The sequence below is a fragment of the Mobula hypostoma genome, chromosome 6, assembly GCF_963921235.1.
Source record: "Mobula hypostoma chromosome 6, sMobHyp1.1, whole genome shotgun sequence".
NCBI lineage: Eukaryota > Metazoa > Chordata > Chondrichthyes > Myliobatiformes > Myliobatidae > Mobula > Mobula hypostoma.
In genome coordinates, this window is record NC_086102.1 from 7,495,501 (window position 1) to 7,508,001 (window position 12,501).

Here is a 12,501-nt window from a genome sequence, read left to right on the forward strand (position 1 = left end):
TCTCCCCCACTCTCAATGGAAAAAGCCTATCCACGTCAACTCTATCTATCCCCCTCATAATTTTAAATACCTCTATCAAGTCCCCCTTCAACCTTCTACATTCCAAAGAATAAAGGTCCAACTTGTTCAACCTTTCTCTGTAACTTACGTGATGAAACCCAGGTAACATTCTAGTAACATTACTATACACTCAACTTGTGCCCCTTTACTGTATTCCTTTAGTATTCCATAAACAGTCCTAATGTTCTAGTAGAGGGAAGAAAAGCCACTGGATAATATTGTGGAAAAGATTTGACAAAGATATTATGATGCCCTTTGTGAACAGGAACTCCTTCCCTTTCTTCCATGGTCCACTATCTTCTCCTATCACATACCATCTTCTTCAGCCCTTTCACTCTTCCACCCATCACCTTCCAGCTTCTCACTTCATCCTATCTCCACTCCCCCCCTCACCTGGTCTCACCTAATAGCCTGCCATATTCACCCCTCCCCCCCCCCCCACCACCAGCACATTCTTATTCTGGCTTTAGCCCCCTTCCTTTCCAGTCCTCATGAAGGACCTCACACAAAAATGTCAATTGTTTATTCCCCTCCATAAATACTGCCTGATGTGCCGAGCTTATCTGTCATGTTGCGTATTTTGCACAAGATTTCCAGTATCTACACAACTTCGTGTGTTTAGGAACTGCTGACAGCTTTTACCTTGAACCATCAGATCGTAAGACATAGGAGCAGAATCAGGACATTTGGTCTTGCCTTGTCCATACTGGACCAACCGCCGCCGCTGGGCTATAACCATGCGGGAGCAATGTGTGGTTAAGTGCCTTGCTCAAGGACACAACACGCTGCCTCAGCTGAGGCTCGAACTCACGACCTTCAGATCACTAGACCAACACCTTAACCTCTTGGCCACGCAGCCTTGTCCATCAAGTCTGTTCCACCAATCTATCATAACTGATTAATATTTCCTTTCAATTCCACTCTTCTGCCTTCTCCCAGTAACCTTTGACACCCAAGAATCTATTAAACTCTGTTTTAAATATATCAAATGACTTGGCCTCCACAGCCGTCTGTGGCAATGAATTCCACAAATTCACTACCCTCTGGCTGCAGAAATTCCTCATCTTTGTGCTAAATGGACATCCCTCTATTCTGTAGCTGTGCTCTCAGGTCTTCCTCAACCACTATAGAAAACATCCTCTCCACATCCACTCTATCTAGACCTTTCAATATTCGATAAGTTTCAATAAGATCCCCGTTCATTCTTCTGAAAGTAATTGTCCATAGACTTCTGCCCTTCCAGTGAAATGCCAAAGTCCAGTCTCCTCCCTATCAGGCTGCAGCCCCAGGCTGCTGTGCAACATTCCAGAATAAAGACTCATTTCCAGGATTTTCCATTTTTGCCAGCATTTCCATCTGGAAATTAACCAACAAGCCTGACAACAGAATGTGTTTCTGCTCCTCCAAGGCTACATCCCCAGCCCCTCAGCCACTCTATCCCCCCCCAAACCCCAAACCCAATCCACCCCATTAGAAGCAACGCCCACACAGTCTCTGGCAATTTAGAGGCGACGTTCTGATGCTAGGCATCAGAAAGCAAACAGGTGTCACTTTATTACACGCTGTTAACATCCCCCAGAATGACTCATCTCGCTTTATATAAGCTCTACACGTGGGTGACACAGTAGCATAGTAACTGAATTGAATTGAATTGACTCCTTCACATGAGAAGTAAAAATCTGTACGTTACGTCTCCTCCTAAATGTGCAATCACAGTAATTAATTTATAATAAATAGAACAGTCAATGTAACATAAAGTACACTCAAATCAGCATGAGTTAATGAGTCTGATGACCTGGTGGAAGAAGCTGTCCCAGCGCCTGTTGCTCCTGGTATTTATGCTATGGTATCATTTTCCGGATGGTAGCAGCTGGAACAGTTTGAGGTTGGGATGACTCGGGTCCCCAACAATCCTTCAGGCCTTTTTACACATCTGTCTTTGTAAATGTCCAGAATCATGGGAAGTTCACAACTACAGATGCGCTGGGCTGTCCGCACCACTCTCTGCAGAATCCTGTGATTGAGGGAAGTACAGTTCCCATACCAGGCAGTGATGCAACCAGTTAGGATGCTCTCAATTGCGCCCCTGTAGAAAGTTCTTAGAACTTGGGGACCCATACCAAACTTCCTCAACCATCTGAGATGAAAGAGGCGCTGCTGTGCCTTTTTCACCACACAGTTGGTGTGTACAGACCGCGTGAGATCCTCAGTGATGTGGATGCCGAGGAACTTAAAGCTGTTCACCCTCTCAACCCCAGACCCATTGATGTCGATAGGAGTTAGCCCGTCTCCATTCCTGCTGTAATCCACACCCAGCTCCTTTGTCTTTGAGATATTGAGGGAGAAGTTGTTTTCCTGACACCACTGTGTCAGAGAGATGACTTCTTCCCTGTAGGCTCACTCTTACCACCTGCCGATGATCTGACAGGAAGTCCAAGACCCAGCTTCACAAGGCAGGGTCAAGGCCAAGGTCTCTGAGCTTCTTGTCAAGCCTGGATGGAACTATGGTGTTGAATATTGAACTGTAGTCCATTCTCACATAAGCATCCTTCTTCTCCAGATGTGTAAGGACAGTAGAGCAATGGCAACTGCATCGTCTGTTGATCGGTTGTGTCGGTAGGCGAATAGTAGGGGGTCCAGTGTGGGTGGTAGCAAGCTGCAGATGTGGTCCTTGACCAGCCTCTCAAAGCTTATTATTGAGGTGAGTGCGACAGGACGCCAGTTGTTCAGGCATGTTACCTTAGTCTTTTTTGGTACAAGGACAATGGTGGATAAGACCATAAGACCATAAGATATAGGAGCAGAAGTAGGCCATTTGGCCCATCAAGTCTGCTCCATTCAATCATGGTCTGATCCAATTCTTCCAGTCATCCCCCCACCCCTGCTTTCACCCCATACCCTTTGATGCCTTGGCTAATCAAGAACCTATCAAGAACTCTACCTTAAATACACCCAATGACTTGGCCTCCACAGCCGCTCATGGCAAAAAAATTCCACAGATTTAGCAACCTCTGACTAAAATAATTTCTCTGCACCTCAGTTCTAAATGGACGTTCTTCAATCCTGAAGTCGTGCCCTCTTGTCCTAGAATACCCTACCATGGGAAATAACTTTGCCCTATCTAATCTATTCATGCCTTTTGACATTCAGAATGTTTCTATGACATCCCCTCTCATTCTCCTGAACTCCAGGGAATACAGCCTAAGAGCTGTCAGGCGTTCCTCATACAGTAACCCTTTCATTCTTGGAATCATTCTTGGAAAATTTGAAGCAGGAGGACACTCTACACTGGGAGATGGAGAGATTAGAAATGTCAGTAAACACACCTGCCAGTTGTGCTGCGCACATCCTGAGTACTCGCCCTGGAACGCCGTCTGGTCCCACAGCCTTGGAAACATCTGGGTACCTCAGCCTCGGAGGTGACGAGGTTGCAGGTTGTAGCGGTGGCTTTCCTCGGAAGCTCAGAGTTAGCGACATCAAACTGAGCATAAAAGCGATTGAGCTCGTCTGGAAGAGAAACCGTGATGTTGGGCACCACAACATTTGACTTTTAAATCTGCGATGGTATGCAGCCCTCACCACAAGACACGTGTGCTATTCGTTGCGAATCTTGAGTCAATCTTGTCCCTGTATTGTTTCGCAGCCTTGATAGTTTTGCGCAGATCATAGCTGCTTTTCTTGAGCTCTAGTGTGTTACTTTAAGCACCAGTGATCTCCGTTTGGGGTTCAATTCCCACCACTGTCCATAAGGAGTTTGTACGTTCTCCCTATAACCATACGGGTTTCATCCGGGTGCTCTGATTCTCCCCAGATTCCGAATATGTGCAGGCCTTTAGCCGGAGAGTGGTGAATCCGTGGAAATGATTGCCACAGGCAGCTGTGGAGGCCAAGTCATTGGGTACATTTAAGGCAGAGTTTGGTAGATTCTTGTTTAGTATGGGCATAAAGGCATATGGAAGGAAGGCAGGAATTCGGGGCTGAGAGAGAAAATGGATCAGCCACGATGAGATGGTGGAGCAGACTCAATGTCCAAATGGCTTCATTCTGCTCCCAGTCGTGGTGAAGGGCTGCGGCCCATAACATCGACAGTTTATTCCCATCGGTAGCTCCTCCAGCACATTGTGTGTATCGCTGTAGATTTCCAGCATCTGTAGTACCTCTTGTGTCTATAACTCTGCACCTATTTTTTACGGGTTAGTTGTGGGCATGCTACGTTAGCATCATAAGCGTGGCAACACTTGCACAATCTCGTGTTTAGGAAAAGCACGACCCGGTACAATCCTCGCAGATGACATTCAACACCAACAGCACATTTCACTGTATGTTTCAACGTACCTGTGACAAATAAATCTAACCTTTCAAACGTTAAAAATTGCAACATCTCTGACTGACCCCTGACACCATTTTCTCCAGCCACTACATCTTACAGAACTCCAACAACAACCATAAGCAAAAATATCCATTAATGCAAAATAATTTCAACAATGTATTGGATTTTATACTAGTAAATTAAATGATTAATAATCACCATTTATAACAATAAGCAGACATTAACACCAACGGTGAATGGTGAGAGTTCAGCATAATCTTGCAGCATCTAAACATCTGGGTCCCATATGCGACACACAATGATTAATATGTTCATTCAATTTGCCAAATATGAAAATTGATTGTTAAGGAATGTAGAAAATTGGACAATTTTGTGCAGCAATCTAAAACTATCCATAATGAGGAAGGAGTAGGTGGCTAACGCACTGGTGTACAGAGACAGCTGGAATGCTGATTAATATTCAGAGCCGTGTTGAGTGAGTGACTGAGTAACTTGGGTATTGCACAAGGCGTAACTCCAATGCCATTTCCACCCAGTTCACAGACAGATTTAGTCTGTGTGTGTCTTCATTAACCTCAACAGGCACACATCCACACACAATTTTAGAAAATTTACCAGGATGCCGTCTGGACTAGAGAGCATGTCTTATGAGGACCGGTTGAGTGAGCTAGGGTTTTCTCTTTGGAGTGACGGATGTCGAGAGGTGACTTGATAGATGTGTACAAAATGATAAGAGGTATAGATCGAGTGGAGAGCCAGAGACAATTTCCCAGGATGGAGGTGGCTAATACAAAGGGGCATAACTCTAATGTGTTTGGAGGAAAGTATAGGGGATGTCAGAAGTATCTGTTTTTATATATACAAGAGTCGTGAGTGCATGCAATGCATTACCAGGGGGTGGTGATAAAAGCAGAAACATTAAGGACAATTAAGAGCCTCTTAGATAGGCACATGGATGATAAAAAAAAATGGAGGGCTATGTGGGAGGGAAGGGTTAGATTGATCTTAGAGTAGGTTAAAGGGTTGGCATAACGTGATGGGCCGAAGGGCCTGGACTGTGCTGCACTATGTTCTATGTTCAGTGTAAGATACACACACAAGCCGGCCAACCTAATCCAACCCAGAAAATACACCCACCCCCCTGCTACAAATACATTTTGAAAACTTGCCAAACATCTACACAAATCTGCAAAGGATTTCCAGCATCTGCAGAATCTTTTGTGTTTACACAAATGAGCCCTCTACATGTATACAAAGAACCCTATGAATTATACAGACAATATACAATATGCACAAAATACACAAACACATGGGTAAACAGAGACTCCCTTTATTCACACAGCAGCACACATGCGCCATCAATATATGCATACAGAGCTGAGAGCGCAGTGTTGAAGCCACAGCAGGGGTATCGAAATCTAGGGACCTTAGGTTAAACAATGAGTGATTTAGAGAGAATCTAAGGAAAATGTTCTGCACCCACAGGATAGAACATGGAACAATACAGCACTGGGCATGCCATTCAGCCCACAATGTTGTGCCAGTCAATGCAAAGTTCTAGTAAATATCCTTCTCCTGTCCATTACCCATCTCCATCCATTCCCAGGAAATGACTAGTGGAGACAGAGACTCTTGGAAGTGTTTGGACACGCACTTGAATCATCAAAGCACAGAAGACCGAGAACCAAGTACATGGTAAATAGCATTAGTGTTAATGCTGATATGTGTTGGCGTGTGGCCAAGTGGTTAAGGCATTCGTCTAGTGATTCAAAGGTCACTAGTTTGAGCCTCGGCTGAGGCTGCGTGTGAGTCCTTGAGCAAGGCATTTAATCACACATTGCGCTGCGACAACACCGGTGCCAAGCTGTATGGGTCCTATATGCCCTTCCCTTGGACAACATCGGTGGTGTGGAGGGGGGGGAGACTTGCAGCATGGGCAACTGCTGGTCTTCCATACAACCTTGCCCAGGCCTGCGCCCTGGAAACATTCCAAGGTGCAAATCCATGGTCTCATGAGACTAATGGATATATATATCTTATATTATTACTTTTGTTTCTTTGTATTTACAGTAAATGGGCTGAAATTTGATGGCTCTGAGCCTGTACTCACTGGAATTCAGAATTGAGAAGAATGGAGGGAGGAGGGGGGAGGGCCAGGTCTCACTGAAACCTACTGAATGCTTTAAGGCCTTGATAGAGTGGAAGTGGAGAGGATATTTCCTAAAGTGGAAGAGTCTAAGGCCGGAGGACACAGCCTCAGAATAGAGGGGCTTCCTATTAGAAAGGACGCGAGGAGGAATTTCTTTAACCAGAGGGTGGTGAATCTATGGAATTCATTGCCACAGGTGGCTGTGGAGGCCAAGCCATTGAGTATATTTGAAAGATTCTTGATGGGTCAGGGTGTGAACAGATACAGGGAGAAAGCAGGAGACTGGGGCTGAGGGGGAAATGGATCAGCCATGATGAAATGGTGGAGCAGACGCGATGGGCCGAATGGCCTAATTCTGCTCCTACGTCTTGTGGAGCTTATGGTCTAAAATGAATCTCAGAGTTGTATATGTTAACATATATGTCCTTTGATAATAAATTTACTTTGACCCTCTGTAGATGGTTATTTAGTTGTCAGCATGGATGTGATGGAGAAAAGGGCCTGTTTCTGTGCTGCGTCAACCGTGATTTTACCCACCCACCCCTCAGCACATACACACAGTCCCAATACAGATACAACCTCTGAGTAGGGATAGATGCATACACATAGAGAAACCTTTAAATTACATAAACCTTGAGACTAGAAGTCAGCAGACCTATATACACAGACACAAACCTAATATGGATGCATACACATTGGATATGGATATAAGGAGGTGGTCTCTCCCCCACCCACCCCCCCCCCGGTTAACCTCTCCACTGCCACCTCCTTAACTTATATATACATAGGATGTGTGTGTGTGCGTGTTTATACACACACATACATATATATACATATACACATACATATTATTTATCATATAAAACACAAAGACACATCCCTAATTCACACCCTATTCCACTTTCAAGGAGCAGTGTTTCAGAAAGGCAACGTCCATTATTAAGGACCCCCAGCACCCAGGGCATGCCCTTTTCTCACGGTTACCATCAGGTAGGAGATACAGAAACCTAAAGGCACACACTCAGTGATTCAGGAACAGCATCTTCCCCTCTGCAATCCGATTCCTAAATGGACATTGAACCCTTGGACACTACCTCACTTTTTTAAATATACAATATTTCTGTTTTTTTAATCTATTCAATATATGTATACTGTAATTGATTGATTTATTTATTATTTTATTTTTTCTTCTATATTGTGTATTGCATTGAACTGCTGCTGCTAAGTTAACAAATTTCACACCATATGCCAGTGATAATAAACCTGATTCTGATATATAAAGAGACATACAGACAGGTAGACAGACCCTGAACCACACCCACACACATTCTCCCTGCTCAGGCTGTGCATATACAGTAAACTCAATCATACAATCCTGGAGATCATAAACTACGTGTAATTTAATAAATTCCCATTGCTCAACTCAAAGCATCCCACCCAACAGACACACTCACACACATTAGCCACACAAACAGGCACTCCAGCGCAGATGTGAATACTCTCGCAAACCCCTGCACACATAAACGCCAATGTACTATTTTGGCATAACTCTGTGTAGACGAACACACACACACACACACACCTATACTAACCCACACCCTGCTTTGCAGAGTGAGGTTCCAAAATGGGCAGTCAGAACTGCCCCACGCGTCACCAGCACCAGCCTACCCACCATCAAGGGGAGATATATATATATTATATAGAAAGGTGCTGGAAAGGGCCGGTAACATAATGAAGGATCCCACCCACCCTGTTCATGGACTGTCCGTCCCACTCCCATTAGGGAGGAGGCTTCGTACATCCATTCACGCCAGGACCACCAGCCTCAAAAACAGTTACTTTCCCGGCTGATCAACACCTCCATCAACGAAACCACCCCTCCACACCCCCAACCACTACTTTTATCAGCTCCTGTCAGAGTCACCTTATGTAATGTACAGACACTCCTGTGTCTAGTGTCACTATGTGGACATACAAGCACATACAATCAATGTATATAAGCCAACTTATGTATTTATTGTTTTAATAATTGTGCTTTTTATCTCACTGTGTTTCTTTGTGTTGCATCAAGTGTAAAGGAGAACAATTATTTCATTCTCCTTTACATTTGTGTACTGAAAATGACATTAGACAATCTTGAATTTTAACACCCACTCAGCTTTTCTTTCTCTCCCCCTACCGCCACCTCCTTAACTATGTGCCCCAATGATCCCTCATCCTCACGGAGCCACGGCACAGCTCCCTGCATTCTGATGCAGTATTCACTGGATGTGATACAGCACCAACTTTTTTTTGTTTCGTTTCTGCGCGCCGGCAGCAAGGATTTACACATTCCGAGCGGAGTGGAGCAAGTAGACGTGGTTCACCCCGGCCTCACATTTCACCCGGTTCCAATGACCCGGGGGAAGGAAGCAGATTCGAGTATCAACTGCGTTAGCCAAACCACGGCCAGACTAACAAGAGTCCCCGTTGAATTGTTCTATAAATTATGCAGCGCACACACACGCGCTCCCGCACAAAAATAACCCTTTTGAGTTAACAACCGTCTTTCACAATTAAATGGTCTCAGGCAGATAGTAGCAATTTGACCTCTCCCTCTCCTCCCTCGCCCCCCTCCCCGCTTTCCCACCTCTCTCCCCTCTCCCTCCACCTATCCTACCTCTATCCCCCTCTCCCTCCCCCTTTCCTACCTCCCCGTCTCCTTCCCCCTTTTCTACCTCTTCCTTCTCTCTCCCCTACCCTCTCTCATCCTCTCTTTCTCCTTCCCTTCCCTGCTCCCCCTCCCCCCGCTCCCCCCACCCCGTCCTCTTCTCTCTCTCCCTTTCCCACATTTCCATCCTCCCCCCCTTCATCTCCGTCCCCCTCCCTCATCCCCCTCCCCCCTTCCCCCTCCATCTCCCTCCTGTCCGAGTAGCCCAAATTCTCAATTTCTCCTGAAGGTCTTCCCCCAGCCCCGACAAGCTGTCTATAGGATCTGCGTCCTCTCAGCTTAAAATTATTTGCTCTGGGGAGACATAACAATAGATTAAAAATCCTTCCTCCCACCCCCCACCGATTCCTTCTAACTCAGGCATTGAGTGCAGTCAGAACAGGACAAATCAAGGAGGGGGGGTTTAAAGGTTATTCTTTTGACACCCAGTTTCACGCACCAAGTCTCCGCAGCGGATGAGCCCGGGTTTGCATTGTGTGTAAATTGATTTTACAACTCTTCCGCGTTCGGGCGACAGAACGGGGAACTGGCACCTGTGTATCGGCGCCGGGCGCCACTGAAGTTCGGGGAGGCAACATTGAACAAGGCGGGAAAGAAAGGGACGTTTTGAAAAGAGAACGCATATCCGTCCAAACGTTAAAGGTATATAAAAAATAAACAAGTCCACACTTACCAAAACTTGAAGCGTCGGTTCAGAGGGAGTGTGTCTGGCCCATTGTAGCTGGCTCTCTCTAATGATTCACACTTAAATCTCCGCACTATAACTTCTCAGTTGCATTCTATGACGGAGATTCTAGCATCAGTGCCGGGTTTTAATTTTGCCGTGAGGGAGGGGATTTGGGGAGCATTTGGGATAGGCGTGCATTTAGATATTTTTTGGGGGGCGAGGGGAGTCCCTCAATCCCACCCCTACGCATGCACACACACACACACACAAAGTCAAAAAAAAAAGCTGTCAGGTGGAGCCGAGCACTGGCTCGCAAGCAATGCAGGGGCTGACAGCGGAATCCACTCCTGCATCCTTTGCAGAGATTGCGCAGGATGCGCGCTACAGTGCGGCTGCAGGGTCCTAAAGAAAGCTCGCCCCAACATCCGCCCCCCCTCCTCTCCAACCTGTGCTCGCGCCATATCCCGCCACACACTCACTCACTCTCTCACACACCTCCACAGTCAAACATACTCACTTTCACACGAACACCTCTACTCACATCACTCACACATACCTCTGTACTCACACGCATATACACCTCCACATACAATCACACGCACAGTCCTCTACACACACACACACACACACACGCACCATTATACTCACTCTCACACACCTCTACACACACACACACCTCTATATTCACCCACACACGCACCCACACACAAATACACACACTCACACAAACACACACACACACACACACACACACACAAATACACCCATACACACACACAGACACACACAAATACACACACACACACACACACTCACCATTATACTCACTCTCACACACCTCTATATTCACCCACACACGCACCCACACACACACACACACACTCCCACACACAAATACACACACTCACACAAACACACACACACACACACACACACAAATACACCCATACACACACACCCACAGACACACACAAATACACACACACACACACACACACACCTCTCCACACATGCCGCTCAACCCTCCTGTGTAGCTGCCCAGTCATCAGTGTTCAATCAAATCGCCACTGCATCATGTAGTCATTCACAGATACAGTGCAGAAGCAGGACTGTTCAGCCTGTCGGCTTCATACTGGCCTGAACTTCGTTGAAACGTCCAAATTTTGGAAATTACATCTCTTCAAACATTCTCCTAGTGCGGTTTATAAGTGTGCTGGATTTCCTCCCTCATCGCTATTTGAACCACTGAGTGGCAGGCACCCACGACTGATGGAGTGAAATAAGTTTTGCTCAATTCTCATTAAATCCTTGTACAAATGGACTTAAATCCACGCTCCCCGGTTACTGACCCAAGGGAAATGGGCTGCACACAAGGTGCTGGAGGAACTCAGCAGGTCTGGCAGCATCTTAGCAGGAAATGTTTCCGTCCATGACACTGTAATTTGCCCCGGTTTGTATAGTATGCGAGCGCTAGAATCTGGATAATGGGCGGTGGGGTGGATAGTTAATGGGAATAAAGTGGGATTAGTGGAGGGTAATGATGGACAACATACTTTAAATGCGTTCAAGGGTCTGTTTCCTTTATCTTCCTCTACATAACCTTCTATAAGTTCATACATTCACTATGTGCTGTGTTGTATGATGTGGACGATCATGGTCTTCCCTTGACCATGATGGTTCTTGGCAAATTGATCTACAGAAGTGGTTTGCCGAGCCCTATCCTGACCTGCGGTGTTGTCTGTGTGGAGTTAGCATGCTCTCCCTGTGACCGCGTGGGCTTCATGTCTCCAAGGCGTGCAGGTTGAAGAAACGAGAGACTACATATGCTGGAACTTGAAGTAACAACACTCCACTGGAGGAACTCAGTCTCTAGTGAGGGTGTGGGGAATGAATTGTTGACATTTCAAATCAGAACACAGTATTGTTTAATTGGCTACCGTAACTAGCCCCTAGGGTGTAGGTGATAGGGAGGAGAAGCATCTGAGATATTAATCGGGTAACAAGTGTCAGGCCTTCTCCTGCTGACACCTCCTAGCTGACAGAATTCACCTGCTGCTCATTTCAGGCTCATCACCGGCAGCCTACCTAATCCCAGTTTCATCCACAGTCCTTGTCCACTCATCGAACCTGCCGTCCTCAACCAGTTGCTCCTCACTTTCAATCTCCCTGCCTGAGGTTTTGCTTGTTGCCTGTAGGGTTTCGTTTCCATTCTCTCTTATTTTGTGGTTTCTCTTGGCTTCTGATTTTGTTGAAAGTGAGGTGTAAACACAGAGTGTAAATTTTCTAGATTTTCTGCAGACTGGTAAAACAGAATGGATTGTTCCAGTGACTGTGAACGAGACAGTAATTCCAATCAAGCTTGACACCAAAGCCCAGGTGAATCTATTGTCCATGGATGATTACAAAACTCTCAAAGAGCAAGATTTACCCAGTGAAGTTAAAAGTGACAGACGATACTGGAGAGAATGTTCCAGTAAAAGGGGACTGTATAGTGACCTTCAAGCAGAAGAGACAGTACCTAAAAGCACAACTACAGATTGGGGAAAAGTGAATACAGCCAATATTAGGTCTGTGTGCATGTGAAA

The 12,501-nt window shown here is 45.8% G+C and overlaps 1 protein-coding gene across 7 annotated transcripts in view; it reads right to left on the bottom strand.

The window, feature by feature from the left end:
• robo1 (roundabout, axon guidance receptor, homolog 1 (Drosophila)) overlaps window positions 1-10,255 on the bottom strand; it is a 708,427-nt gene extending 698,172 nt beyond the window's left edge. For all 7 annotated transcript variants that reach the window (XM_063050245.1, XM_063050243.1, XM_063050241.1 and 4 more), the window contains exon 1: window positions 9,923-10,255. The gene's annotated coding sequence lies outside the window, so the exon portion shown is untranslated. The remainder of the gene's footprint in view (window positions 1-9,922) is intronic.
• Between the last annotated feature and the right edge of the window lie 2,246 nt (window positions 10,256-12,501).